This window comes from Schistocerca nitens, chromosome 4, assembly GCF_023898315.1.
Source record: "Schistocerca nitens isolate TAMUIC-IGC-003100 chromosome 4, iqSchNite1.1, whole genome shotgun sequence".
NCBI classification, from domain to species: Eukaryota; Metazoa; Arthropoda; class Insecta; order Orthoptera; family Acrididae; genus Schistocerca; species Schistocerca nitens.
In genome coordinates, this window is record NC_064617.1 from 900,999,899 (window position 1) to 901,016,188 (window position 16,290).

General features: G+C 41.2%; 1 protein-coding gene across 1 annotated transcript in view; it reads left to right on the top strand.

The window, feature by feature from the left end:
• LOC126253449 (tuftelin-interacting protein 11) overlaps positions 1-16,290 on the top strand; it is a 152,429-nt gene that overhangs the window by 88,679 nt on the left and 47,460 nt on the right. The window lies entirely within an intron of this gene.

A 16,290-nucleotide genomic window follows, 5' to 3' on the forward strand; every position in this document is an offset into this window, starting at 1 on the left:
TCTGCGTCTCTCACTGGATTGTGCGCAGACATTTTTATATATTTTGGTTAATCTCTGCTATAGTTTGATTTCATGATGGGACGTACTGATTGTTCTGAAGAAAATTAATTTTTAATTTATGTGGTGTCTAACATTTTGTTTAACAGCTAGAAAAATTAATAGCTTTACAAACGGGCTCTGTAAGATGCCCTACAGAAAAGCTTGTGTAAACATCCAGCTGATGTCTTATTTTTTCAAGTGGCATACACAATCCATAGTGATATATGGGAGTGTACAAAGTTCATAAGTTTGTTCTCTGAAAGTTTGAGAACTCTTTATATAGTTCATGCATTTGCTACCAGAAGCCTTGTCAGTGTTCATCTGAGAATTTCAGGTGCTACTTGCAAACATTCTGGGTGACACAGCAGATGTCTAGATGGTAGACCATTTCATCCCAACATATCTTCATTTACCCACTCAGAATCCATAAAATATGCAGTTCCTCAAATTATTCAGTTGATGTTATGAAGAGGAGCACAGACAAACATTCATGATGGGCTCTAAAAAAAAGAAGTAATTGGGATTTAAATTTCGTGAGCCCATACAATTTGCATCTGCTCATCATGCAAAACACATTCTCTTTCGATGCCTCATGTTTCACAATTGCATCAGGGTTTTTTGCACCCTAGATCATACTGTTATGATGATTAACCTGAAATATTACCTCGTTCACAGGATATTACGCGTCAGCAACTTCACCATCTCATAGTAGTTTGTCAATTTCGTTGTGCAAGGTAGTGTGTTCCGACTTGTCTGCTGGTATTAGTTTATGGACAAGCTCAAATCAAATAATGGAAAATCGAGGATGGAATGTAACAATATTAGGGAAGGAAGTTGCTACTCACCATATAGTGGAGATGCTGAGTCGCAATACGCACAACAAAAAAATTCACACAATTATAGCTTTCGTCCATTAAGGCCTTTGTCAGCAATACACACACACACACACACACACACACACACACACACACACACACACATATATATATATATATATATATATATATATATATATATATATATATATAAAGAAACACGATGAGACTTACCAAACAAAAGCGCTGGCAGGTCGATAGACACACAAACAAACATATATATATATATATACAAAATTCAAGCTTTCGCAACAAACTGTTGCCTCATCAGGAAAGAGGGTGGAGAGGGAAAGACGAAAGGATGTGGGTTTTAGGGAGAAGGTAAGGAGTCATTCCAATCCCGGGAGCGGAAAGACTTACCTTGGGGGAAAAAAGGACGGGTATACACTCGCACACACACACATATACAGACACAAGCAGACATCTCACAAGCAGACATATTTAAATATGTCTGCTTGTGAGATGTCTGCTTGTGTCTGTATATGTGTGAATGGATATGCCACTTCCTTATACACAAATATCCCGCACGTCCAGGGCCTCGCTGCGATGGAGCACTTCCTTTCATGCCGATCACCTGCCACCCTACCTAAAACCTCTTTCCTCATTACCTTAGCCAGCTTCATCCTGACCCACAACTTCTTCACTTTTGAAGGCCAGACATACCAACAATTAAAGGGAACAGCCATGGGTACCAGGATGGCCCCTTCGTACGCCAACCTATTCATGGGTCTCTTAGAGGAAGCCTTCTTGGTTACCCAGGCCTGCCAACTCAAAGTTTGGTACAGATTTATTGATGACATCTTCATGATCTGGACTCACAGTGAAGAAGAACTCCAGAATTTCCTCTCCAACCTCAACTCCTTTGGTCCCATCAGATTCACCTGGTCCTACTCCAAATCCCGTGCCACTTTCCTTGATGTTGACCTTGTAACGGAACATATTAAAGGCTTTACTTTAATGAAGTATGTGATCCCTTCCAAATTCAACCAGTTTAACGAGTATTTATGATTATAGAAAAGTTATTGTGTATGTTAACAATGATTGCACAACATGTCTCCATAAACAGGCAACCCATTAAATTATACTGAATAACTGACCCACACAAAAGTTTATATCACTTGATCACTGATACAGCAAATGTCATCATGAAAAACACTAAGTTTATCTTAAATAATTAATATGAAGTACGAAAAATAGTGGCCAACTTAGGTATTTTGGATATCCTTAAATAAAAATCACCCAGTGAAACCTATTTGTTCACTAGGAGCGTTTTCACTCAGTATTCACGTAATCAATCCTATTTTAGACGAAAACCAATGTAATTCTTCATAATTCATGTTACTTACTTATTTATGCAAATTAGAGAAGTCAGTTGACAAACTTCTGAAAAACGGCCTTTTTGTAACAAAGAATTATTCTGTCAAGTCAACAAATCTGTCTGTCATTTTAATAACATGTTAAATTATGTCACTCGATGCAAATTAATAACTTTTCTGCACAAATTATGATAACAGATGTACATGTGACTTATGAACTATATCTCTTTTTAGTAGTTCTTTGACAATGTTATAAATACAAGCAGCGAGAAGGGTCAAAAAACAGTCGGAGGCAGTCAGGGGCAGTCGGAATGTCACTTTGGTGAAGTGTGTTTCTGTGTTATTGTTTGGGATGGAAAAACAATGCAAAGAACATGTAAAGGAAGTACTACTTTGTGTTGTGTTATGGTCTTTGGTGGACAGTGGAATTAATATGGCCACCAAAGTAATAAATATTTGATGTTTACATATGTGTTGGTTTCGCTCGTTCTTTATCATCAAAAGCACATGAAAAACACGGGACCTCATGTTTTTAACCCTAGACAACCAGATTTAGAGCCAGCATCAGCATCGAGACACAGCAGCGATCCAGCAAGCAGCAGCGATTACTACAATACAATACATTTTAATGGCGCCAACCTAACATCAAGTGCTAACAAGCTCTGTAAATTGGAGTGAAATAGTGCGATTACAGCAATTAGCAATATCTACGACCAGGCGGACCATTACAACCTCCACCTGTCCAATGGCCAGCTTCACACATCCGTCCACATCAAACCCACCAACAAGCAACAGTACCTCCATTACGACAGCTGCCACCCGTTCCACATCAAACGGTCCCTTCCCTACAGCCTAGGTCTTCGTGGCAAACGAATCTGCTCCAGTCCAGAATCCCTGAAGCATTACACCAACAACCTGACAACAGCTTTCGCATCCCGCAACTACCCTCCCGACAAGGTACAGAAGCAAATAACCAGAGCCACTTCCTCATCCTCTCAAACCCAGAACCTCCCACAGAAGAACCACAAAAGTGCCCCACTTGTGACAGGATACTTTCCGGGACTGGATCGGACTCTGAATGTGGCTCTCCAGCAGGGATACGACTTCCTCAAATCCTGCCCCAAAATGAGATCCATCCTTCATGAAATCTTCCCCATTCCACCAAGAGTGTCTTTCCGCCGTCCACCTAACCTTCGTAACCTCTTAGTTCATCCCATGAAATCCCCAAACCACCTTCCCTACCCTCTGGCTCCTACCCTTGTAACCGCCCCCGGTGTAAAACCTGTCCCATGCACCCTCCCACCACCACCTACTCCAGTCCTGTAACCCGGAAGGTGTACACGATCAAAGGCAGAGCCACGTGTGAAAGCACCCACGTGATCTACCAACTGACCTGCCTACACTGTGACGCATTCTATGTGGGAATGACCAGCAACAAACTGTCCATTCGCATGAATGGACACAGGCAGACAGTGTTTGTTGGTAATGAGGATCACCCTGTGGCTAAACGTGCCTTGGTGCACGGCCAGCACATCTTGGCACAGTGTTACACCGTCCGGGTTATCTGGATACTTCCCACTAACACCAACCTGTCAGAACTCCGGAGATGGGAACTTTCCCTTCAGTATATCCTCTCTTCCCGTTATCCACCAGGCCTCAATCTCCGCTAATTTCAAGTTGCCGCCACTCATACCTCACCTGTCATTCAACAACTCTTTGCCTCTGCACTTCTGCCTCGACTGACATCTCTGCCCAAACTCTTTGTCTTTAAATATGTCTGCTTGTGTCTGTATATGTGTGGATCAATATGTGTGTGTGTGCGAGTGTATACCCGTCCTTTTTTCCCCCTAAGGTAAGTCTTTCCGCTCCCGGGATTGGAATGACTCCTTACCCTCTCCCTTAAAACCCACATCCTTTCGTCTTTCCCTCTCCTTCCCTCTTTCCTGATGAGGCAACAGTTTGTTGCGAAAGCTTGAATTTTGTGTGTTTGTTTGTGTGTCTGTCGACCTGTCAGCACTTTCATTTGGTAAGTCACACCATCTTTGTTGTTATTGTTATAATAGAGGGAAACATTCCACGTAGGAAAAATATATCTAAAAACAAAGATGATGTGACTTACCAAATGAAAGTGCTGGCAGGTCGACAGACACACACACAAACGAACACAAACATACACACAAAATTCAAGCTTTCGCAACAAACTGTTGCCTCATCAGGAAAGAGGGAAGGAAAGGGAAAGACGAAAGGATGTGGGTTTTAAGGGAGAAGGTAAGGAGTCATTCCAATCCCGGGAGCGGAAAGACTTACCTTAGGGGGAAAAAGGACGGGTCTACACACACACACATATCCATCCACACATATACAGACACAAGCAGACACACACACACACACACACACACACACACACACACATATATATATATATATATATTCACGCAAACACAATTTGCACAAACCTCTGCTGTCTCAGACAACTGAAACCACACTGCGAGCAGTAGCACAGTGCATGGTGGGAGTGGCGACTGGGTGGGGGTAAGGAGGAGGCTGGGACGGGGAGGGGGAGGGATAGTATGGTGGGGTGGCGGACAGTGAAGTTCTGCAGTTTAGATGGAGGGCAGGAAAGAAGGTGGGGAGGGGGGAGTTAAGTAGCGGAAAGGAGAGAAATAAAAAGAAATTAAAAGACTGTGTGTGGTGGTGAAATGACGGCTTAGTGCTGGAATGGGAACAGGGAGGTGTCTGGATGGGTGAGGACAGAGACTAATAAAGGTTGAGGCCAGGAGGGTTACGGGAACGTAGGATGTATTGCAGGGAAAGTAAGCAATTCAGAAAAGCTGGTGTTGGTGGGAAGGATCCATATGGCACAAGCTGTGATGCTGTCATTGAGATGAGGGATATCATGTTTGGCAGCGTGTTTAGCAACAGGGCGGTCCACTTATTTTTTGGCCACAGTTTGTCGGTGGCCATTCGTGTGGACAGACAGCTTGTTAGTTGTCATGCCTACATAGAATACAGCACAATGGTTGCAACTTAGCTTGTAAATCACTACTGGTTTCACAGGTAGCCTCTTTTTGTTGTGCCTATTGCGACTCAGCATCTCTGCTTTATGGGCAAGCTGCTGTTTGTACAACTTGCAGGACAGGCCTATTTGTTGAATACACCTTACAGTATGTCGTGATACTGTTAATTTACTAGTGTTGTTGATATGGCGGTGATACAGGTTTGCTTGGGGGACACTCCAGCTTCACATCACTTACAAACAGTTCTCTCTTCCCTGCCACTCAGCTTGAACTGGCTTAAGTGACTGCAGATCTTTCAATGGGTTTGCAGGTCCTCAACCAGGATGCTCACTGGAGATGGAATTTTAGTGACCTCACATGTGCCTACATGTCGTGAGAGCACCTTCACCTATACCCGTTTTCTCCCTTTACTCTGGCCCCACACGTTCCTCATGTACACCTTGTCATTCACCACCATTGGTGCCACATTCGTGATCCGATTAGGAGTGCAGGCTTCCCTTTGGTGGCCAAGAATAGTGCATCCCCCCACTGTGTCCCACTTAACCCTCAGATCGCTGGGGTCAACACACACTAACATTAGGTCATTGAAGAACCAGAGGTTGCTCAGTGGGATGTTGATCTTGAACACAATCAACTTGGGAGGGGTCGTTTTGGCACTTCGTAGCAAGCTGTGTAAACTCAGAAAAATGGTTGAATAGATTCTGAATGTTTATCACCATCATGGTCCTCTTGTTTGGGATAAGCCACAGGAACCACATAAATGTACCTTCAACCATAAACACAAAATGATTACCATCTTTGGTGCACTGTTGCGGGCCAAGATAATCAATAAATAAATTGTTAATGGGTGGAACTCATGAGTGAACTGCAAGAGGGTCCTTCTGTTATTGATGGGTTTCCCTCACTTATGCTCCTCATACCTAACCACTAACTTCTGGAATTCAGCTTTCATGCTCTTCAGTGTTATGTGCTCATTAATTTTCATCTGCATCTTATGGACACCCAAGTGCTCGCCACACAATGATTGGTGAAAATATCTAAAAACAGCCAGACCAAGCCCCTGGGAAGGCAGATTATCACTTTTCCATTATGTCTAATGCATAATAGAGTGAGTATCCCTTCCTCCATCGAATACTTGTTCACTGGATGCCTCTCTGTAAATTCTTTTTATATGGCAGTTAATTCCTCAGCTTTTTCTTGCTCTTGCTCAAGATCACAGAAGAATGCAGGGATTTTGTTCAGTACAGCAGCGGCCACTTGGCAACAGGGCACCTTTGCAGCACCTGCAGGTAACAACGCCTCTGGCTCATCTTCTGCTCCCCCTCCCAACTTCCTGACAGAATATGTGGCTTAGTGCGTCAGCCATTTGCTTCTCTCACTCTTTGGTACGCACAATGTCAAAATGGAAGGCTGAGATTCACATTGCCCACCATGCTATTCTCCCCATTTTGCATGGGTGGACCAAGACCCAACTCCTATGATCCAGCTAATACACTGAATAGTGCAGTTGGGGAGACCGACTGCCTGATAACTTTGTCCTTTAATCATTCGTTCACACTCTTACATAGCTCTTCTTATTTATTTATTAAAAAAAGGGGGCGAGAGCCGACAGGGCGCCCGCCACACTTGATCATGGTCGTTCATCCTAATCTGATACTTTACCTTATTCATCACTGCTAACCTGTTGGTTAAGACATCTGGAAACTGATCTAGCAACCCAAGCAATTGCTTTGCTCTAGGTTCCGGCAAGTGCCCGACATCGAACCCTGACCCTTCATCTTGCATATGACACACATTAAATAAACTTTGATGCCTACAAAATGTAACCCTTGTGACAAGGCAAAATTTAAAATAGTACTCCTTGCAGGCTACTGAGAACACATCAAGAAATCACAACCCAGTAACATTTTCAGAGTCAGGTGCTCAACCGCTAAAAATCTTCATGGCCACGTGAACTTCGCAATTCTATGTTTGATGCAAACCTGCCCGATGACCTCTAAGGTGTTGCTCTAAATGGATCAGCAATCCTCCTCAACCTACTGTAGATGTGGCAGACTGGCAATATGTGTACTCATATTATACCATTCACGATCGACAAATGATACACTACTACCTGACTCAATCCATACACTGGTTCAGAAGATAAGGCAGCAAACACATTATGTTAACTCTGCACATTGTGTGACAGTCACGAGGTGCTAAGTAGGTATCCTGTCCCTATGCCAGCCTCTGGCATCAGCTGTTGTTGTGTTGCCTGAATTCCCTCTACCCTTCCCCCCCACGTCAGTTTCTCATCAACATGCTTAACATTCTCCACACTGATTATTATTTGTTGTAGGTCAGAAAATGAATAAACATTACCTACAATTGGTCTTGTGGTTGTATGCTCTCCAGAACAATCACTACTGCTTCACTTTTGCTATATCCATACAGAGGGCAACCATTGCCGTCCACACCAGGTCAACATAATCAGGCAATGTCTCATCAGCTGCCTGCAGCTTAAAAAAATACTCATTAGTTAGAAGGGGAGGTATCTTCTAACAAATCAACACTTTCTTCAACCACACCCAGTAAGGAAGTGCATGTGCTGCTCACGTCTCCGACTGTTTGTGCTGTGATGGTAATTGGCTCATCCAACGCACCCCACAGCCACTGGCACAACTCAACCAGGCTGTTCTCTTCCGCTTCCCCTCTGATTGCAGTTCATGCTACGAATTATATTTTTTTTTCTTGCTCCGATGATATAGGATGCTACAAACACACAGGAAGATGTTACAATGGAACTGATAAAAATCCTTTAACTACCTAACCCACTGACTAATGATAATTTCTCTTAATTGTCAGTGCCAAGGGATGTATTTGCACAGCAAAGGTATGGTAGAGAGATCCTTATGTTGTAAGCCACTGAATCTTTTTTTACAAATCTTATTTGCACAGCAGTAACTACAAGTTTTGCATACATTGGTTCTTGAGCAGGTACTTTGGTTCCTAATATAGTTAAGCACTACGCAGTTATGAAATCACTAATAATTTTAGAAACGCCACGGACTTCCGCCCAAGCAGGTATACACATGCAGTGGACTTCTGCCTGTTAAAAGAACTAAACGTCAGCAAGGTTTCTACCCACCTAATATTTAACCAAATAGACTTACAAAGCAATTGGGCCTCAGCCCACAAATATGATTTTAAGAAAGATTAACGGGCTTCTGTCCTTAGAGAAATTGAGAATTCGATCTATAATTTACATTACTTTATCGTGGGCCATAGGCCACTACAAACCGAACAAAAATATGTAAAAATACTAATGGGCTTTTGCACTTTATTGTGGGCCATTGGCCACTACAAACCGAACAAAAATAAGTAAAAGTACTAATGGGCTTTTGCCCAAAACAGTTAAGCACACAGTGGGTTTCTGCCCCTTAAAGCAACAAAGAAATTGATCTATAAGTTACTATAAGTTGTTGTTTTTGTTGTTTTAGTCTTCAGTCCAAAGACTGGTTTGATGCAGCTCTCCATGCTGCTCTATCCTGTGCAAGCCTCATCATCTCCGAGTAATTACTGCAAACTACATCCTTCTGAATCTGCTTAGTTTATTCATCTCTTGGTCTCCCTCTATGATTTTTACCATCGACGCTTCCCTCCAGTACTAAGTTGGTGAACCCTTGATGCCTCAGAATGTGTCCCAACAACTGATCCCTTCTTCTACTCAAGTTGTTTCACAAGTTCCTTTTCTCCCCAATTCTATTCAGTATCTCCTGATTAGTTATGTGATCAACACATATAATCTTCAGCATTCTTCTGTAGCACCACATTTTGAAAGCATCTAGTCTCTTCTTGTGACAAACTATTTCACTTCCATACATGGCTACACTCCATACAAATACTTTAAGAAAAGACTTCCTGACACTTAAATCTGTACTCAATGGTAAGAAATGTCTCTTCTTCAGAAACTCTTTCCATGCTTTCGCCAGTCTACATTTTATGTCCTCTCTACCTCGACTGTCATCGGTTATTTTGCTGCCCAAACAGCAAAACTCATCTACTACTTTAAGTGTCTCATTTCCTAATGTAATTCTCTCAGCATCACGTGATTTGATTTGACTACATTCCATTATCTCATTTCGATTTTGTTGATGTTCATCTGATATCCTACTTTCAAGACACTGTCCATTCCGTTAAGCTGTTCTTCCAAGTCCTTTGCTGTGTCTGATGGAATTACAATGCCATCCGCAAACCTCAAGGTTTTTATTTCTTCTCCCTGGATTTAAAAACTACTTCAATTTTTCCTTTGCTTTTCGTTAATGCTTGTCCATTTTACAGATTGAATAACATCGGGGATAGGTTACAACCCTGTCTCACTCCCTTCTCAACCACTGCTTCCCTTTCATGCCCCTTGTCTCTTATAATTGCCATCTTGTTTCTGTACAAATTGTAAATAGCCTTTTGCTCCCTGTATTTTATCCCTGCCAGGTTTAAAATTTGAAAGAGAGGATTCCAGTCAAATTGTCATAAGCTTTCTCCAACTCTGCAAATGCTATAAATGTAGGTTTGCCTTTCCTTAACCTGTCTTCTATGAGGGGTCATTGGGTCATTATTGCCTCGCATGCTCCTGCAGTTCTACGAAATCCAGACTGATCTTCTGCGACGTCAGCTTCTATCAATTTTTCCATTCGTCTGTAAATAATTCGTGTTAGGCCATTTCCTATGTAAATGTCAGAAGTGACCGATAGTGAGCGACGTCTGGATACATGACACTCCAGCAACAAGCAGCAGCATCGAGCAGAAAGCTTGAGTGTCCTGCATACGAGTGAACACAACCTGCTACAAGGTGGCTGCTTAGAACCAACCAGCTCTATAAAACGGTGCTCCTATACTGTAGAATACTTTATTTGTAGAGTAAGGCTACAAAACTAGCTTTACTTAGGAAAATAAAGGGAAAAGGAATGCTATGCATGAAATTTACAAAGAGAAGAATCTTCATGGAAAACTTCATAATTTATATCATCAACTCCGAAGATCACCAGACAAATTCTTTGAATAAATGTGAACGAGCAGAGGAGCATTCGACTCTCATCAATAAATGAAAGACGAATGTTTTTTACATGATCAAGAACTTTTAACAGCTGATAAATGCGGAAGAATGACAGACTAATGCAAAAGAATGAGTGTAGCACCTGTGAACTAACAATTGGGTCCTGGCTACTTCTTATATTTTAACTGACTCAGCTACAATTCTGTATACTGAATTTTACGCTAAGTATATTTTTAAGGTATAGCCAAAGTACTTGTTCTTTAAGTGTATACACACCTATCCCAGTATATTAAGCACATTAAATTCCTAATAAAATACAATGAACAACCGTGAAATTTTACTGATATTTAATTTTGCGAACATAATTCATCAGCAGTCAGCATTAAGGTCAAGTGTTTCAGTTAATCTAAATAGTCTTCAAAAGTAAAGCATACAAAAATTTTGAAAAGAAAGTCAAACATTTTGTGAAATAATTTGTCTAAAAGTATGAAATAAAAAATATTAGAGAAACATTTAATGTTCCTCATTTTCTGTTCAGGATTTTGAGCATCATTCAAAGGCACGTGGAATGTTTCTCTGATTTGTTTATTTCTTTTACACAAATTATTTCATAAAATATTTGACTGATTTCTTTCATTTTTTTATTTTCAAGTTTTATTCAGAAAGCATGACCTCATTGACAGACACCTCATTCACTTTCCTAACATCCTCTGTTCTCAAAAATCCTAACTGTACTTGATTCGAAGGAAGCCTTTTTGACTTTTAATTCCACACCGATGTGTCTTTTTATGTGCAAAGTAGCTAGGCCCTCAACAGATGAACTTTTTGACACTTCATTTACAAAGCTTTCCAGCTGCTTTTTGTGAAATATTTAAATTTTTCCTCAACTCAGTTATTAAGTTTTCCTTAAGTACCCTGATTACTTTCAAGCAATTAAATATCTCCATGCAAAATCAGACCTCATGCTGGTCACTTTGATATCTCATTTGCCTGTTTCTCTCTCCTTGTTTGGCTATGAAAATTCGGACAAAACCTCATGGTGTATTTATAGGGTGTCTTGTTTTTGCTCTGCTCACATGTCTGACAAAAAAATATCGAGTGTTAATCATACGATAAAATAGTCCTTTGTGTGTGCTGTCACTTTCAAAAAACGTCATTTCAATATCTTGAATCGTTTATGAGATATGACGATTTTTACGACCACTTCATTCTCAAAGTGCAGGAAAGGATTTGGACACACCGCGAGCAATCCGTTCGTGGATATAACCATCAATATCTCAAGAAAAAAAAAACAGATATCATTCCACTCTCAACTTAAAATACAATTTAGATATATTGGTTACATTTCATAAACAATAATGTATGGCATAAAATGAACTACACGGAAAGTCTATGTGATGTGATTTTATCTCTGCAAACCCTTAAAAATTTCGTGCAGCCATGTACTCAGTTTTGTGCAGCACAGTAACTATGACGAATAACGTAAGTAAATTCTGACCTTTATTGAGGAAAGATATCAAGCTGTAAGATGTGAAGAATCAATTTTTTTTACCATATAGTTTGCTTAAAATCAGATGATAAGTATTTCATAGATGTTGGCATGTCCGCTCCACTGCTTTGCTGAGAAGATGCGTGGCTGTCGCTCTCACTGTTGCGTGTGCTGCAGCAAGATTCAAACATGTTTAAATTCAAACATCATTAGTTGTAGCAGAGGACATGCAGTCCATGCACGTTGCACATATAGGACACTTCCGTAACCCTACCTGCGGTGGTGTTCCGTTGTCTGAAGCTGTCGCACGCTGTCGATTGCTTGTCGCTTACGTAGGGTGTGCAGGGTGTATACGACCCAGGACAACAGGGAGATCCGGGAAAAACCTGGGAATTTTTTCATCCAGGAGAAAACCAGGAAAAACCCGGGAATTGTTTAGAATTCTGGGAATTTTTCATTGTTTTAGTTTTCAGTTAAATTTTTGTGATTTTGTCTGGTAAGAACCAATACTCTAACAAAGGATATTATTGTATCCCGTTACTGCAGAATAATACTGCAGCAACAAAACATGAACGGGAGAAAAAATAAAAACGAAAATAAAACTTAAGTTGCAAAGGAAATGTGCCGTATACAACAACAAAACTGTGCTCATACAGGCACCTGCCAACAGTAAAGTATGTCAAAGGCTTTAGGAACACTATGCAATGCTTTATAACAACAAACTGCCTCCGATGAGCTGACGTGACAACTGTTTAGATTCATTTGAGCATTTGCGGGCGGGCTCTTGCGCATGCACAGTTGAGTCGCGTATGAGTAGTACCTTCTCCCACTTTTGGTTACGGAAGTGTGGCTGGACGCCACTACTTAATATTGCCCCTGTTAGGAAATATCGTAGATCCGGGGCTGATGTACAGAGCAGTCCGAGTTGTGGTGGGGAGGTGGGTCGTCTCCACGTGACCTGTGTTTACGTTCAGTGATTTTGTTGTTACCTCTTCGTTTATTGCTCTCACGTTAAATGATAACAAAATGGATTTTTGTGGCTGGGAGCATTCAAGTGAATTAAAATATGTTCGCATAATTACGGCAGACTAAAATATGTTACTAGTTTCAGATTTTATTTCCACCTTTGACAGTCAAGCATTAATCGCCTAACAGAACAATGAAGTTATTTTTGCCGGTTTGCTAAAGAGATTTGGCTTTTATTAATCCTTTCTACTGAGGCAGTCAATTTATTTGAAATGAAGTGTTTAATTTCACACTATTAGCTAGTTTCAACTGTTTGCTGCATTTCAAGTGCACGTATGGCATTATGCTATAATAAAGAACCAAGCATGAGTACTGGTACGCCAAGAAAATTTACATACGGATGTGCATTTTAAGCCGAATTATGCATTTTAGTATGGTTCGCGAAATCCCGATGCTCTTGAAGTATCCTTTGATGTCTTGTTTCTTTTATGACATAGTGTAAGATCTTTTAATGTTTTACACGTACAAACATATGGGCTTCCTGCGTCGTCATAGCTGCGCAAGCGCGGTGATGCCAGTTATCTGGCACTTTCTTGCAAGTACTGTAACGAACCCATTTCTAACAGGTCGCGGGAAAAGATTGCAAATGGTGGTTTGAAAAGAGTTACATTCAAAGCAGATTTCCTTTTACGCAAGATGAACTATGTGCGAGAATGTACGATGAATTTCTTAAATCACAAAGCGTTTGACTCTCATTTAAAAATCAACTCTTTGAGGACGACCAATTAGAAGAATTTCGAGCCCAGATGATGAGACTTTTGCGCCGTTATTAAATATTTTACTGGCACATTTGTGTGATGTATCTTAAAGTGTAACACGCGCAAAAAAGATCAACATTATAAGTGGAAGCGTAGCCTCTCTTCCAACTTATTAATCTTCGAGACCAATATTATATGTGAATGCTATGTATATTAATCTAAGCCGTTTCTTATTTGTGTATTTGCACTACTTAAGAGTGATCTTCCTATTGGCTGACTACATCACGTGTCCTATTGCTGTCATCAGCTGGCGAGATCACGTGAATGAGCTGTGACGCTTACAAAAGCGCATCGCATAATGGTTCAAATGGCTCTGAGCACTATGGGACTTAACTGCTGAAGTCATCAGTCCCCTAGAACTTAAAATTACTTAAACCTAACTAACCTAAGGACATCACACACATCCATGCCCAAGGCAGGATTCGAACCTGCGACTGTAGCGGTTGCGCATCACAATCTCGATTTCAATGCTTCATAAAGTGACATGCATTGTTTGGTGGAATTCAAATTTATACCTTTGCAATATGAAAATATGCAGCGTACATGTTGCTGCACATCAAAGGTCTTTCAAAACATGTTTTTCCCCCTGAGTTTCATTTTCTAAAGTGCTGGGAAATTCTAAGTCGGTATATAATACCATAAACATTCAAATGGTTGATGACTTTTACAGAGGCGAGGAAGAGTATACTGTCACGTAACACGGAAAAAGTGTATTTTCACCCGGGAGAAAGTGTATTTTTAACCAGGAAATCCGGGATTTGTTTTTCCTTGTCCACGTATACACCCTGGATGTGGCCTTAGTATTTTGCAACTGTGACTTGTTAAAAATATAGTTTGGTAATTTTCACACTTGTCAGCACCTGCTTTCTTTGGAATTGAAATTATTATATTCTTTTGGAGTCTGAGGGTATTTCTCTTGTCTCATACATCTCGCTCACCAGTTGGAAGAGTTTTGTAATAGCTGGCTCTCTCAAGGCTATCCGTATTTCTAATGGAACGTTGTCTACTTCCGGGGCCTTGTACCGAGTTAGATTTTTCAGTGCTCTGTCAAATTCTTCACGCAGTATATTTAAAAACAAAGATGATGTGACTTACCATACGAAAGCGCTGGCAGGTCGATAGAAACACAAACACACACATATATACACACAAAATTCTAGCTTTCGCAACCAACAGCTGCTTCGTCAGGAAAGAGGGAAGGAGAGGGAAAGACGAAAGGATGTGGGTTTTAAGGGAGAGGGTAAGGACTCATTCCAATCCTGGGAGCGGAAAGACTTACCTTAGGGGGGAAAAAAGGACGGGTGTACACTCGCGCACACACACACACATACACAGACGCAAGCAGACACATTCAAAGGCAAAGAGTTTGGGCAAAGATCTCTGCCCAAACTCTTTGCCCCTGAATATGTCCGCCTGCGTCTGTATATGTGTGTGTGTGTGTGTGTGTGTGTGTGTGTGTGAGCGCGCGCGCGCGCGCGCGCGCGCGCACACACACATGAGCGCACACACCCCTCCCCCACCCCCCTCAGCCCCCACCCCCAAGGCAAGACTCTGGGAGCGGGGGGGACTTGCCTTTGGGGGGGGGGGGGTGCGCGCGCGCGCGCGCGCACACACACACACACACACACACACACACACACACACACACACACACAGGCGGACGTATTCAGGGGCAAAGAGTTTGGGCAGAGAGTCACATCATCTTTGTTTTTAAATATTATTTTTCCCGTGTGGAATGTTACCCTCTATTATATTCATCTCTTCACGCAGTATCATATCTCCCATCTCATCTTCATCTACATCCACTTTCATTTCCATAATATTGCCCTCAAGTGCATCTCCCTTGTATAGACCCTCTATATACTCCTTCCACCTTCCTGCTTTCCCTTCTTTGCTTTGGACTGGTTTTACATCTGAGCTCTTGATTTTGATACAGGTGATCTCTTTTCTCCAGAGGTCTCTTAAATTTTCCTGTAGGCAGCATCTATCTTATCCCTAGTGATATAAGCTTCTACCATCCTTCATTTGTCCTCTAACTGTTTCCGCTTGGCCAGTTTGCACTTCCTGTCACTCTCATTTTTGAGACGATAGTATTCCTTTTCACCTGCTTCATTTATTGCATTGTTATATTGTCTCCTTTCATCAATGAAATTCAATATCTCCTGTGTTACCCATGGTTTTTTATTAACCCATCTTTTTACCTACTTCATCCTCCGCTGCTTCCACTATTTTTTCTCTCAAAGCTACCCATTCTTCTTCTACCACATTTCTTTCCCCTGTTCTTGTCAATTATTCCCAACATTCCTTCAGAAATTCTCTACAACCTCTGGTTCTTACAATTTATCCATGTCCCATCTCCATAAATTCCTACCTTTTTGCAGTTTCTTCAACTTTACAGTTCATAACCAAGAAATTGTGGCCAGAGTCCACATCTGGCCCTGTAAATGTCTTACAATTTAAAACCTGGTTCCTAAATTTCTGTCTTATCATTATACAATCAATCTGAAACCTTCCAATGTCTCCAGGTCTCTTCCAAGTATACAATCTTCTTTCATGGTTTTTAAACCAAGTGTTAGTGATGATTAAGTCATGCTCTATGCAAAATTCTACCAGGGGGCTTCCTCTTCTATTCCTTACCCCCAGTCCATGTTCACCTACTATTTTTCCTTCTCTTTCCTTTCCTTTTCCTACTATCGAATTCCAATCCCCCATGACTGTTAAATTTTCATCTCTCTTAA